Genomic DNA, 16,060 nt, shown 5'->3' on the forward strand with positions numbered 1-16,060 from the left:
GATATACAATCAAAATTATTGTTTTACACAGAAGAAAAATCATGCATTTTATATATTATCACAAAGATTAATCTTTAATTTTTATTTATTTTCCGACTTCTAAAGTAATAGGTAAATAAAAAAGTAAAATAAAAATGATATCCAACTTAATTTGTGTAATTCATGAATAATTATATCTTAGGCATGGAATATTATTATCTCATTATAGTAATTTTTTATTGAATTAATGGAATTAATACAAACTCATTTTCATTTGTAAATTTAAAACTTTTGGATTTAACATCAAAGTTGGCGTTTATAATGCATGAAATTGTATCGTGTTTGCATAATACAAGTTGGTGTATGACCCACAAAGAATTATTTCGGGCAAAGGCGGAGGGAGGGGAGCTAGTAGGGCCCTAATGCCCTTAAAATTTTAAAAATTTATATTTTTTATTTTATTTTAAAATTTTATCTTTATTTTTTAATAATTTTATAATTTTACCTCTTCAAATATTAAATTTTTTATTTTCGTCCCCTCAAATCTAAAATCTTGACTTCGTTATTAATTTCGAGCTACGATTTTTCGTGTGTATCCTTAACACATATGTATCTTGAATTATATATTTTACTACCTATTAATTTGAAATGTCATGTTCTCATTAAATCATGAAAAATTCCGTATCATTATAAATAGTCTTTCCTATTAATTTGAAACCACCTTTTTGAAGAGATTAGTATTCACTATGTTAAAATATTTATATATATCTTAACACACTCTATTAAGAACTTAGTAAACATTTTCATTGTAGCATTATTTTCTCACATTTATTACATTACTAATACGTTTGATTCGCGGAATAGATAAGAATAAAATAAAATAGTTATTTTATGAGAATAGAATTAAGATAAAAATAGAATAAAATAAAATAGTTATTATATTATGAAATAAAACAAGAATTGCTATTTTGACTTATACAATATTTAGTTGGTAAAAATAACTTTAGAATAAGAAAGGAATAGGTAATAAAAAGATAAAAATATCTTTTATTATATTAACATTTATTTTCATAAAAAAAATTATCTTTATTATAATTTAACTACATATTTATCTCAAAAGATAATTATTCATTATAATTATATTTTATCAAATATTTATCCCAAAAACAAAAAATAATTATAATTTACTTACATAATTTTACAAATGGACAAAATTATTCTAGAATATAATTATAAGACTTACGTCTTAGAGGTCCATCATGATAACCATAGTTGCTTAGTTTCTTATTATTTTTCAATTAATATACTTTTTTTGTAAAAGTCATTAGTTTGCATTCATAAAAGGATAAAAAATGTAATTATTTCCCATCTTTAGATGAGTTTGTCGACACCAAGAGCAATCCAGAATTTACACACCTTAGCATAACTCCAAAAGATTGTAAGCAAAAGAAAAGGAGCATAACTAATCTTAACCAAACTATCAATTCATTTTTCCACCATGTCCCCATTTGCTATTCTACCACTTACATAAACCGTCAATGACACAAGTTACAGTAGATAAAAAACTGAAACAAGTCTGAGGCATGATACACTATGCTTAAAAATAATTTTTGTCCCTTTGGAGTATGAAACTCAGTATAAAAGATTAAAGCGGTTATTCCCAGGATTTAACAAAATTTTCTTCAATAGTTTGCATAAACTATCAGGGATACAAAGCATTTCCTGAATAGTTTGCACAAACTATCAAGGATATAGAGCAGCAGAAAATATAAATAAGATGAAGAAAAAAATTGAGGTGTGTTGAGAATGAAGGTAAAGACTAGTGTTTATGGGAGGAGAGGTGAGAGAATTAAGAGAAAATCAAGATAAAATATTCTGTAACAATATAAAAATAATGTTATAACAGATAAGAGGAAGAAGAGAAAATTGAGGTGTGTAGAGAATAAATGTGGAGGTTGTTATTAGGAAGGAGTGACTCAGGAGAAAATCAAGATAAAATAAATTTGCAACGTTATAAAATATTCTGAAAAACCAAACCAACAATTGATTCAAACATATGACTGAGTCACCACTAAGGTACAAAATGTCACTTTGACTTAACCTATGTGTATACTTGCCCTTTTTTTTTTCTTGTTTACAACAAGTTCACAATGAGGTTGCTTATATAAAGCACTAATATCTTTTATACTTAGACAATGTGAGATAGAAACTTTAAGAGATATCACTATATGTCTAATAATCCTTCACATATTTCATAAAGTTTCATAATAGGAAGGTTTTGTTGGGTTTAATTTCACTCGAGTGTAATGTATCGAGATTGGTGCTTTTTAAGCTATGAACTAAGCTTAAAACAAAATGAAATATAAATCACAAAATTTTAGTGAATTTTATAACATATATGAACCATAAATTCTTTATGTGAAATATGATTTTCATCAATCACATTACACTCCCACAATTTTTACTGTTCAGTGATGTTTTACGTGAATAAGCTATGGGCGTGCTTGGTTATTCATAAGTGCTCTAAAGCATTTGTCACAATTCTCATAGGAGCAGCCCCACTACACTTATATAGGTAATTCTATCAAGTATATACTGTAATTTAATACACTACCTATAAAGGATATGAAATTCATTAACAACATGTTTAGTTGGAGGGAATGGAATAGTCGTTCCCTCTATTCCTAATTCTTCTTTAACAGTTTATTTGGTTGGAAGGAATGACCATTCCTTGGAATTGTCATCCTTGGTATTGGCTATTCCAAAAGGCAAAGAATAGAGTAAAAACATTAATGGATAAAAATGTCCTTCATTAATTTGAAGAATTACCATACTATATAAAATACATTTTATTCATTTTTTACAATCTCTTTCTCTCTCTACCAAACTACCTTTCTCCTTCTCTCACTAAATTAAAATGAATTTAAAATTTAAAAATAAAAAAGAAAAAATTAAAATGAATTTAAAATAAAAAGGTTTAGGTTTTAATTATACACTATGAAAAGTTAATATTTTAAACTCAAAAATTAAATTAAAATTAAAATTAATTTTTTTTATATTTTAATATTTTAAAAATAAAACGATAAATTAATGTTTTAATTGTAAATATTTTAATTTAAAAATTAAATATTATAATAAATGGTATTTTTGTCATATATCTCTTATTCATTAGTTATTCCTAAAACTATTCCTGTCAACTAAATATTAGAATAATTGATCATAATAATTTCTGTCCTATTCCATTCCTATGAATTAAATTACGTAATAGTTATTCATTTTTTATTCTATTCTTACGGAATAACTATGTCATTTCCACTATATTCCTTCCTGCAAACCAAACACACCTTAAGAGTTTAACTCAACCTTTTATTCATTGTAGTCTTGCACTATTTACATATTATAGGAGGGATAATAAATTTTAATAGTGTATCAATTTGCCAACAAATAACTTGTTATTATCTATATGAACCTAATTCATGGTATTGTTACTCACATAGGTTGGGTTGCAACTATTATTAATTTTTCTCAATTGGCTTAAGTTTCATTTTCCTCCATGTATCATTAATTAATTTCCTTCCCAGGGGTTTAGTTAGAAGATTGACCAAATTCAGTTCTGACTTCACATAATTAATGGACATAATTCTATATCTAAACAATTGCTTTATCACATTATGTTTTAAATGAATGTATCTATTCTTACCATTGAAAGTTTTATTTTTTACAATGGCTATTGCCACTTGGCAATCACAATGCATATACATAGAAAGTGTTGGTTTCATTCTCAACGGAATATCTATCAAGAGATTTTTTTAACTATTTAGCCTCATTGCCAATCAACTCCAAAGCTACAAATTCTGGTTCCATTGTAAATTTAGTAATTATTATTTGTTTGGTTGATTGCCAAGTTACAACATCCCTACCAAGGATGAATACATATTTACTTGTGAATTTTATCTTATCTGAATATGAGATCCAGTGATCTAGTTAGCATTACTGTATGATTCTAATACAACGAAAAATCTATTATATAAAATATCATAGCTTATGGTATCTTTCAATTATATCATTACCTACATATGTCCAAAACCACCTACATAAACTGTTAATGATAAAGCCACAATAAGCCAAAGCTCCAAGTTTTTCAATCAATATAATTCTAATAAAGAACAAAACCTTTTACAAAATTCTGTAAATATACTTGGGATTTGTGGATAAAATTATTCAAAGTTGACAACTTAAAAGGGTCTATAACTGAAAAAAATATCAAATTTCCCTCTCTTCTCTTACTTTGAGTTGAAAAATGTTCACCATAACTAACCTAAATTTGGCATTTTTACTTAAACTACTCTTAATATGCACCAAAAGTAACCCAAATCACAACCACTAAGCACAATCCATAATGCTGACAATGAGTCAAGAAACACTTGGGTCATTTTCACTTTCAACACAAGACAAGAGTACAAGAAGCAAATAATTGGATTGTGGAAAAGAGCAATGCAATTGGAAAGGTGGATGAGAGAAAGGCGGTGGCGATTGACGGAGTTGGAAATAGTGGAAGAGAATGCGGTTGGAAGAGAAGGAGGAAGAGGAGGAAGAGAGAGAAATAATGATTTTATATGGATAGGATTGTAATTTTCTAACTGTCTGAGGGGTAATTTTGTTTTAACGATTTTGAAAACCATTCCATAATACATGGAAAAGCTAATACCAGGGGGGTTGGGTTTAGTTAAGCTTTTTACTGATTTTGAAAAATAGGTAAAAATTAATTATTATTACTTGTTAAATTGCCAATCAAACAATGACGTAAATAACAAGTAGGAATAGAGGGGGAATAGCTTAGCTAAGCTATTCCCATGCCAAACATGTTGTACATTCATTTCTTATGAACATTACTTCCTTATCAATCCATTCTTTTGGGGCATCTTCCCTAATTACTTGTCCATCTATTATGGACATCATGGAAAGAGTGTTTAAGAGAGTATTTATGGGACATCATGGGAAGAGTGTTTAAGAGTGTTGGTGTTTACGGGACATCATAGGAAAAACGTGTTTATCATAAGAGACCAAGTGATTGTGGAAGAATATATTCATCACGAGGAAAACAAGTCCATTACATAAGAACACATTCATCACAGGGATAATAGATTAACTTGCTACATATATTGGGTAGTAGGTGAATATTTTGGTTTAATGATATAGTGGACTCAATAAAACTTAATAATGTGTCATATGTGTTTTGTTTTTTTTTTTTTTTTTTTTGAGAATGAGAGAAGAAGGAAAGCACTTGTACTTCATGGAAAAATAAAAAAGAAAGACTTTTTAAGTACTTGCATATTTGAGCCACTAAATCAAATTCTTTTGAACATCTTAATTGTGAAACTAACTCATTAATCTTACTATTTATTTCGAGTTACTTTTACTATTCTCCGCGTGTATATAATTGTTCTATATTTATTCTTATTTGATAAAAAAACTTTAAAAAAATAATAAATTAATTAAAATTAGACATCTACGTAATGTTTTCATGATTTACTTTTTTAATTGCACTAATATTTTCATTAAATTAATTGTTTACATATATTCAAGATGATGGTCCTTTATTAATTATCATCCATTGTAACGAGACAATGCCATCGTCAACCATGTGTTTCAAACATTCAAATTGCTTTCCCCTATTGATACAATGCCATTAAGAAACACAATGCTAGTTCTTGCACTTAGGGAAGTCATTCTTCTGCTTTCTTGTGATCCTGCTCTCTTGAAGAAGACTACTTCCTCTTGCGCTCTATCAAGCAAGATGTCAATGGGGACGTAGCCCAGAAAAGGTGGATTCATGGGCGAAGCTAGCCAAATTTTATTGGGGGGGGGGGGGCAAACATAGTTAAATAAGAGTTAAAAATTTCAAAAAACTAATATGTTAAATTCAATCAATAACAAAAATATTGATAATAGAAATATGAAACTAAATATAAACCTATAATTTGTAAAATATAAATAGTTAAAAATGATATATAAGATTAATAATATTTTCTTATATAATCAGAATTATTTAACTACTATATGTTCAAGAGAATTTCATTTTAACTAAACATAAAATGTAAAGCATATAAAAAAATATATTCAAGTTAATTTCCTCTTACATAATCAGGATTAATAAAAAAATGATACGTTGATGAAATTTTAAGTAATAATGTAATATTACAACTTATATTTGAAAACTATATAATAATTTATTAATTTTTAAATATTAAAATTATAAAAAATAAAATTTACGTAACATAAAAAAGAAGAACATGGCAAGTAGAAGGTAGTTACCACATATTACATAACAAAAAAGAAAGAAAAAGAACATAGTTAATGGTTTGTAGAAATTTGAGAAAGAATATTTATATAAACTTATAACATATGAACAAATAGAATAAAAAAAAATAAAAATAAATATAAATAAAAATAATAATATAAATTAAAAAAATTTAAAGTTAAGTGAGATAAGTGAAATTATTTTATTATTTTTTATTTATATTAATTATTAAATAAAACATTATTTTGAAGGAACCAGTAATAGAATATATAAAAAAAAATTAAAAATTTTTATATATTATGAAAAAAATTTTAAAAGTTTTGGAGGGGCCATGGATCCCCCATCACATAAGGAGGCTCCGCCCCTGGGTGGATGCAACCCAACTCATTTCTACGGAGCCACTTCCCTACGAACTCAACTCAGGCTAGTTGCGCACGTCAGTTGCATTTATCTAAAACATTGGCCCATGAAAGAAACTCGTTTGATTTTTTTGCCTTCGTCAATTCCGGTTATGGGACCGGGCTGAAGTCTGAGAAAGAGATCCTTAGGCAAAAAACGTAAAAGTTAAACGGGGTTTCTCTACTTTTATGTCCTTTTCTTCATATTTTTCGATAGAAATAAGTTATATATATATATTTTTGTCTGAGTCAGAAATAAGTTATATGTTCAAATTTATTAACTTGACATGGCTTTCACACCAACATTTAATTTTACGGAGTCAACAGCTTGTTACAAACGTAACTTCTTTTTATTGAAGAATTTGAAGAAAAAAAAAACATAAAGAACGTAAATAGATTATGCATGGTACTAGAAAATTGATGTTAATGTCTTGTATAGCCGGATTTTATCTTGCCTAAGGGTTGACTCGTAGTTTTGAGTGATCCCCATTGCTTGATTGGTTGTGAGTCTATTAGCTGGCTAGTGGCGATAGATAAATATAATCCATTACAATGGACCTGATCAGTGGATGGAATTCAAAGCCACCCTTTACTATTCTTTATATGCAATTGCCTATAAAGCAAAGGCTGGCTGTGTGTAAGCCTAATCTATTAAATTCTCCTGTTTGTTTGTTAAGAAGACATAGTGTTCGGTTTCTTTATTATATATATGTAAAAAAAAAATTAAACACACACATCCATTTATATTATTCAACATCACCGGCCTTGTGTTAGATCAGTTGTAATTTTTATATAAATTTCTCTATTTTCATTCTAGAAACAGTCCAACAATTCTCAAATGATATTTTAGCTTAATTTCCATACTTACTTACCCAGTTTAAGCTTGGTCAAATGGAGATAATTACTTCCTATATATCTTTGTTCCCTGTAGGCTGGCTCAAGCTTGAGGGAGCATTCTTGTTCACAATTCCTTACAAAGTGAAGCAAAATCATAAAGAAGATGCAACCCAAAACAGCCTGCATAACTTGTTTAATAACAATAATATGGTGGCAGTTGTTCTTGGAAGAGAGTGCTTCTGCTTCAGAAGGACAATTCAATCTGCTGAATTCAGGATGCAACCAATACAACGTCACCAACTTCTGAGAATTCAGCAGCAATCTGAACTCAACCTTTCTGCAACTGAGAGAGCTGCTGATGAACAGCGACAGCAAATATTTTGCGACAGCTCAAAAGGCAAGGGGTTCAGACCCAGCCTATGCCATGGTGCAGTGCAGGAAGTACCTTTCCTCAGCTGACTGCTTGGCTTGCTTTGAAGCTGCTCTATCCCGAATCCGTCATTGCTCTTCCAATGGTGCCAATGTCATCTACGATGGCTGTTGCCTCAGGTAATGCTGGGATCTCATGTTCTGCATCTGCTTTTTTTTCTATGATGTATAGGATAAATTTTCTTTCCAAATATATCCCATGTAGCGCGATATTTTAGGGTCACAAGCACGACATTGAAGGAAGAAAAATTTCCAACGAAAAGTTATCGGACAAAATTAACGTTAATGTGATAGACCCCCAAAATCATGAACACTTTTGACTGGAAAACTGTTGTCCTGTTTCTTGAGATAAAAACTGCGAGTTGCGCGAATTGTTTACTGAGCAGACGGAGTAAGTATTTCTTAGCTTCTAGAGTTAAGATTTGATTACCGCTACTAAGAACTTTAGCGAGGAACATAAATTAGGAGAAGGAGGTTTCGGTGATGTATACAAGGCAATGTATAAGAGAACAAGTAAAGAATAGAAATTAAGAAACTAGGGTGTTTGTTGCATTCGATGGCTGATTGATCATTTCTTTCACCGTCACCAGGGTGTTTTAAAGAATGGGAAAATAGTTGCAGTCAAGAAACTAGCTGTACTCCAATCCCGAAGAGCAAAGTTAGATTTTGAAAGTGAGGTGAACCAGATAAGTAAAGTTCATCATAGGAATCTTATCCGACTTCTTGGATGTTGTAGCTAAGGACTTGAACTTCTCCTTGTCTACGAATACATGGCAAATAGCAGTCTTGACAAATTCTTATTCGGTAACTTATGTTGATCCCTCTCATTACTTACTCTGCTGCTTCAATTTGTCATTCTTTTCAATTCCCTCCATGGAAACAGGTGAAAGACGAGGCTCGCTGAATTGGAAACAGAGATATGATATTATTCTAGGCACTGCTAGAGGCCTTCTGGATACGTTTCTGCACGAAGAATTTTACGTATGCATCATCCATCGTGATATAAAGTGTAGCAGTATCCTTCTGGATGATGATTTCCAACACAAAATAGCTGATTTTGGGTTAGCAAGACTTTTACCAGAGGATAGGAGTCATTTGAGCACCAAATTTGCTGGAACACTGTGAGTTTTGTTTCTAACAAGCATGCTTTTCCTTTTTAATTTCCTTTCTTTCTAACTAACATATTTATTAGTGTTGTTTGCTCCTCTCGGCTAACAAGAATAATGGTTTTGAAATAGGGGATACACATCGCCAGAGTATGCCATCCATGGACAACTATCAGAAAAGGCTGATATCTATAGCTATGGAATTGTTGTCCTTGAAATTATTATAAGTGGTCAAAGGAGTCATGAGACCAACGCCGAACCTGATGCTGAGTTTCTCCTCAAAAAGGTAATTAGTAAGGCAACCCTTTATTCTTCATTTGCAAAATTCTCTTTTTTCTTCTTGTTGACATATCCCTGCCGTTTTACATAAACTATGGATCATTCTACAACCAAGTTTACCTAAAATTATAATATATTAATTCCATCTTTTTAAGTTTTGTTCATACTTTCATGCGAGTCTATTAGTATTCAAAATAGAAAATCTACCCCAAACATGTAAACAATATTAACGGTAAATATGAAATATTTAAAATGCCCATCATATAAAAAATTAACACAACAATGTGTCAATGACTCTTTAGAGAATTTTATCAAATACCTTCAAATCTCACACCTTAAAAATATCATGTTCTCACAATAAACTTTAAAACTCAAAAACATAGATCAAACATGAGTTTATGGTTTTTAAACTCATAAGTAAATAAGAAAAATCAACTCAATAACTCAACCTTCATTTTCTCTTCCCACATTTCAGCCTCACTTTGAATCACCCCCCAAAAATCAAACATGGGTTTATGGTTCCTCTTCACAAGTTGGTTCTGCATTGAAATATAAAAAATCTACAATAAATTTGGAGCATGTCAGCAATGAAATTTGGATTTTAAAAGAGTTTTAACTTCTGATTGATTTAGAGATGAACAAAGAGAGTAAAATTGTCCAAAAAAAATGCTGTCACATCATTAAAGTAATGGATAACACAAAGACTTATATGTCCATGAAAGATATTTTGTCATTATACCCGTTGCTTAATAGAGTTGAACAGTAAGAAGAGAAAAAAAAAAAAGAAAATATATCATTTTATCATTATATCGTCCTTTAAGTAAAGATAATGGAAAACTCTTTTTTAAAAAAATGGCAATCTCTAATTTTATACAAAAAAAAGAAAATCGAATTGATGAAAATAGACGAATAGAAAAAGATGCAGGTCTCGAATTTTAAGAAGGGCTTAACATATTTATGTGATGACGAGAAAAGTATTATTTTTTGTGTAAACTAAAATTACATGTAAAAAGAAAAAAAAAGTGAGCACAAATAAAAATGTTTTTTTGTATGACATAGAGGGAAAACAAGTCATGAGCTAACAGTAATACGTTAGAAATTAGAAGAGAAAAACTAGAAGGGGCAGAGCACCAAGAATTGGTGAATTTGGTTTGTCTCCGGAAAGAAGGTTCTCGAAGACTTTGGCTATTTGTGCCCGTAATCAAATCAAGGACTTAGACTCTTATGAGCCATAAACATGAAAAGAAAAATGGATTTGGACTTTTGGAGCAATGAGTTGTCTTTTTCACCTCTGTTTCTTTGTATAAATACCAATATTCATTTTCCTTGGAGTGGCATGGTTTTCCCATTCTAAATCACAAATTTTTCAAAGGTTTCCATATAATTTTCATATAAGTTTCAATATACAGTATTACGTCCAACACCGCTGGCCTTGTGTTAGATCAGTTGTCATTTTCATATAATTTTCTATAATTTTCATTCTAGTAATAATCCAACAATTTTCAACTGATATTTTAGGTTTCCATGCTTACACGGTTTAAGCTTGGTCCAATGGAGATAATTACTTCCTATCTTTGTTCCCTGTAGGCTAGCTCAAGCTGTGGGGAACTTTCTTGTTCACTGTGAACTTACAGAAGTGAAGCAAAATCATAAAGAAGATGCAACCCAAAACCGCCTACTTAACTTGTTTGCTAACAATAATATGGTGGTTGTTCTTGGAAGAGAGTGCTTCTGCTTCAGAAGGACAATTCAATCTGCTGAATTCAGGATGCAGCCAATACAACGTCACCAACTTCCGAGAATTCAGCAGCAATCTGAACTCAACCTTTCTGCAACTAAGAGAGCAGCTGATGAACAGCGACAACAAATATTTTGCGACAGCTCAACAGGCAAGGGGTTCAGACCCAGCCTATGCAATGGTGCAGTGCAGGAAGTACCTTTCCTCAGCTGACTGCTTGGCTTGCTTTGAAGCTGCTCTATCCCGAATCCGTAAATGGTGCCCGTGTCATCTATGATGACTGTTTCCTCAGGTAATTCCTGGCAACTCATGTTTTGGGATGTGCTAATTATTGTCCATGATCACTTTGACTGGAAAATTGTTGTCCTGTTTAGTGTATAATTTAATTTTGTTGATCCATTCCACTTCATGGCATATTCTATTTTTCGTTACAATTGGAACTTAAAATGAATTTTTCCCTTTTTTCTTAGAACTTATTCTCCTTCTCTTTCATAATTTGTTTCATAAAAACTACATATTGTTCATACCATGGTGTTGGTAGTTTGGCACCCAGTTTAGAGTCTAGACAAAGTTATAGCGGGCTAAGGGCCCATGGCCCATGGCCATCTTGGGTTTTCAAAAGTAAAATTTTCAGTTTCCTTCCTTGCCTTTTGGACCAAAAATAATTTTCTCCCATGTCTATATTTGGGCTCCTTCATTTTCTTAAATTTTTTAGGTTTATAATTCGATACTTAATTGGTGTGTTTTTAAATTTTATAAACGAATTACAATATTGTCACATATTATTTTATTTATCATATTAATTTATTAGTTTTTAAGGAAAACAATTATCTTTTATAACGTCAATTAATTTTTTAAACCTTACACATAAGATTAGAGAGTTACTACACATTTGTTATGATATATTTTTAAAAAATTAAAAAATTAATATTATATATAAAACGTTATGTGGTAATATTTTTTAATTTATAAAGTTTAAAACTTCACCAATAGTATAGGGAATGATATTTTTTTTATATACATTATAATGGGGTATGTGACAACTTTTTAACTAGATTTGTGGAGTTCATAAACAACACTCAGCCGTATATAGAATAATAATTTTTTTTAAAATTTTATCACTTGTAGAATGAAGAAAATTTATCATAGAATGTAAAAAAAAATAGATAAAAACATGAAATTTTAGAAAAGAAAATAGTACGTAATTGTTCGAGACGTACAAAACTGAACACATTGTCACTAATTTGACGAGGTACGAGAGCAACGACTTCTACAACCAAACCACACAGGAAGGGCACTCCATGATGTGCGGGAATCAGTCTGCATCAGAGCCTAGTGCTTTTGAAGCAGCGGTGCAGGGGCTACTAGCCGATCTTCAAACTGCCACGCCAAGGATTGACGGTTACTTCGCCGCAACTAAGAAGGAAGTGGTCGGAGGCGGTACTGGCATTAGTGCAACCGTGTATGGCGTCGCGCAGTGCATTGAAACCATTACTGAAAGTGGGTGCCGAGAGTGCATGCAGGTGGTCACTAGTGACATTCAGCGATGCCCTCCTAATACAAATGGTAGGGCAGTCGATGTTGGTTGTTTCTTAAGGTACTCAGACTCACCTTTCTTTGCCGACAACCAAACCATTGACATTAGGCCTTTCCTGCGGAGCGGTGAGTCCTTGTGTTCGTCTATTGTATGCTTAATAGATATTTTTATTGCTTGCTTTTTATTTTTACTTACAAAAGCAAATCAAAGGGACAATATGTGATCTGTTTTTCAGGTAGTTCAAGCAAGAAAAAAGCAATTATAATAGGAGTGGTTGGAGGTGCATCACTTCTTTTGCTTGTTATTACAGCATTGCTTGTTTGGTTTAAACTATCAACAAGGCAAAGAGGGACACTCAGAGGTAATATTAAAACGTTGCTTCAAGCATTGCTTCTTTAAGGTGATTATGCTATGCACTGAATTTACTCTAAAAACAAAACCAAAATTGCACGTATTGATTGGAAATTTTCGACTCTTTGTTTCTTGCTTCACCAAAAAATTCTCAGGTCTTTCTGATTTTGGATACAGCCAACATTGTACAGATTGCAATGATATTTTGACATTCTTCCTTCAAATTGTTTGATTGGCTTCTATTCTTTACCAAACAATTAATTGTTTGAAAGATTAACGGTTTAAAATTTAGAAGCTCAGATTCTAAATTAATCAGAACAATATGAGATAAAAAAATTTTGATTTATAGCAAATGTTATGAGTCTTAGTTGGGTATTTAATCTATTACTTTTTTATTGTTCAATTGATCTCTCTAAAAATTTCACTATATATAAATTCTAATTGCTTTGGTTTAATTTGTAACAGGTGACATATTGGGCGCAACAGAGTTGCGAGGCCCATTAAATTACAAATACAAAGATTTGATGTCTGCTACTAAGAACTTTAGTGAGGAATATAAATTAGGAGAAGGAGGTTTTGGTGATGTATACAAGGTAACATATAAGAGAACAAGTAAATGAACAGATAACAAGAAATTATGGTGTTTGTTAGACTTGATGGTTGATTGATTATTTGTTTTACCGTGAGCAGGGTGTTTTAAAGAATGGGAAAATAGTTGCAGTCAAGAAACTAGCTGTACTCCAATCCCGAAGAGCAAAGTTAGATTTTGACAGTGAGGTGAGGCTGATAAGTAATGTTCATCATAGGAATCTTATCCGTCTTCTTGGATGTTGCAGCAAAGGACTTGAACTTCTCCTTGTCTATGAATACATGGCAAATAGCAGTCTTGACAAATTCTTATTCGGTAACTTGTGTTGATCCCTCTCATTACTGACTCTGCTGCTTCAATTTGTCATTCTTGTTAATTCCCTCCATGGAAACAGGTGAAAGACGAGGCTCTCTGAATTGGAAACAGAGATATGGTATTATTCTAGGCACTGCTAGAGGCCTTGCGTATCTGCACGAAGAATTCCATGTATGCATCATCCATCGTGATATAAAGTCTAGCAATATCCTTCTGGATGATGATCTCCAACCCAAAATAGCTGATTTTGGGTTGGCAAGACTTTTACCCGAGGATAAGAGTCATTTGAGCACCAAATTTGCTGGAACACTGTGAGTTTTAATTCTAATAGGCATGCTTTTCCTTTTTAATTTCCTTTCTTTCTAACTAACATATTTATTAGTGTTGTTTGCTCCTCTTGGCTAACAAGAATAATGGTTTTGAAATAGGGGATACACATCGCCAGAGTATGCTATCCACGGACAACTATCAGAAAAGGCTGATATCTATAGCTATGGAATTGTTGTCCTTGAAATTATTATAAGTGGTCAAAGGAGTCATGAGACCAATGCCGATCCTGATGCTGAGTTTCTCCTCAAAAAGGTAATTAATAAGGCAACCCTGTATTTTTCATTTGCAAAATTCTCTTTTTCTTCTTGTTGACATGTCCCTACCATTTTACATAAACTATGGATCATTCTACAACCAAGTTTACCTAAAATTTTAATATATTAATTCTATCCTTTTAAGTTTTGTTTATACTTTCATGCGAGTCTATTAGTATTCAAAATACCCATCGTATAAAAAAATAACGTAACAATGTATCAATGGCTTTTTCAAGAATTTTATCAAATACCTTCGAATCTCAAAGCTTAAGAATGTCGATTTCTCACAACAAACTTTAAAACTCAAAAACATAGATCAAACATGGGTTTATGGTTTCTAAACTCATAAATAAATAAAAAAAATCAACTCAATAACTCAACCTTCATTTTCTCTTCCCACATTTCAGCCTCACTTTGAATCACCCCCCAAAAATCAAATATGGGTTTACGGTTCCTCGTCACAAGTTGGTATTGCATTGAAATATAAAAAATCTACAATAAATTTAGAGCATTTCAACAATGAAATCTGGATTTTAAGAGAGTTTTAGCTTTCGATTGATTTAGAGATGAAAAAAAAAAGAGAGTAAAATTGTCCAAAAAAATGCTGCCACATCATTAAAGTAATGGATAACAAAAAAACTTATATATCCATAAAAGATATTTTTTTGAGACAAATGTTTTTTTTTTAATATTAATAGACTCGTATGAAATTATTGACAAAACTTAAACGAGTAAAGATATTTTCATAATTTATTAATATATAAATCCATTTGAAAAGTTCAAAAATTCATTTGTCAATGCATAAGATAATTTTTTCATAAACAACTATTAATTTGTATAATAAAAGAGTAAATTAATTATTAGTTAGTGGTGTATGGTTGAACAGGCATGGAGATTGTACGAGAATAACATGCACCTAGAATTAGCGGATGAAAGCTTAGATCCAAATGAAAATGAAGCAGAAGATGTGAAAAGAGTCATAGAAGTAGCTTTGATGTGCACCCAAGCAACTGCAGCCATGAGGCCAACCATGTCCGAAGTTGTTGTGTTGCTGAAAAGTAAAGGATCAGTCGAACGCAGACCACTTACTAAGCCGACCTTCATTGAATCAGATCATAAAAGGTTACGAGAAGACACATCCACATCAACTGCCTCATCCGCATCCAATGCCACCGCCTCCATCAGTCGACTATCAGGTCGCTAACTATAAACAATCTCATATGTATATTTATCTAAAAATTCACTTATTTTAATTAAATCTAATAATCTCACTTATTTTAATTAAATCTAATTATCTCATGACAGTGATCCATTGTCAATAATTTTTTAATAATAAACACTTTTTTATATTATGATCAAAACTTTTATTATGTTACGAGTCAATGTTAAATTGTCAATTTAATACTTAGTAAAATTCAAAATTGAGTAATTCAATTTTGCTTCAACCATCAATTTGTACATTTTACTAACATTATTAATCAAATAAATGACTGAGTTTAAAGATAATCAATAAAAATTTACCAAAATTTCACATCAATTTTTTTTATTCTTTTTTAATTTTTTTATCTTTGAAGTAAAAATTTCAAAAAGAAACATAAAAAATTAAAAGATTTTAAA

At 30.9% G+C, this 16,060-nt stretch overlaps 1 pseudogene across 1 annotated transcript; it reads left to right on the plus strand.

The window, feature by feature from the left end:
- Positions 1-8,534: 8,534 nt before the first annotated feature.
- LOC18507128 (cysteine-rich receptor-like protein kinase 2) lies at positions 8,535-15,729 on the plus strand (annotated as a pseudogene). Its single transcript, XR_016024211.1, has 11 exons — positions 8,535-8,748; positions 8,828-9,065; positions 9,183-9,336; positions 10,917-11,359; positions 12,320-12,729; positions 12,840-12,965; positions 13,421-13,548; positions 13,646-13,859; positions 13,939-14,170; positions 14,288-14,441; positions 15,330-15,729. The product of XR_016024211.1 is annotated as a cysteine-rich receptor-like protein kinase 2 (transcript).
- Positions 15,730-16,060: the final 331 nt, after the last annotated feature.

Source organism: Theobroma cacao, chromosome 1, assembly GCF_053813885.1.
Source record: "Theobroma cacao isolate CCN51 chromosome 1, ASM5381388v1, whole genome shotgun sequence".
In the NCBI taxonomy this organism is placed as follows: Eukaryota; Viridiplantae; Streptophyta; class Magnoliopsida; order Malvales; family Malvaceae; genus Theobroma; species Theobroma cacao.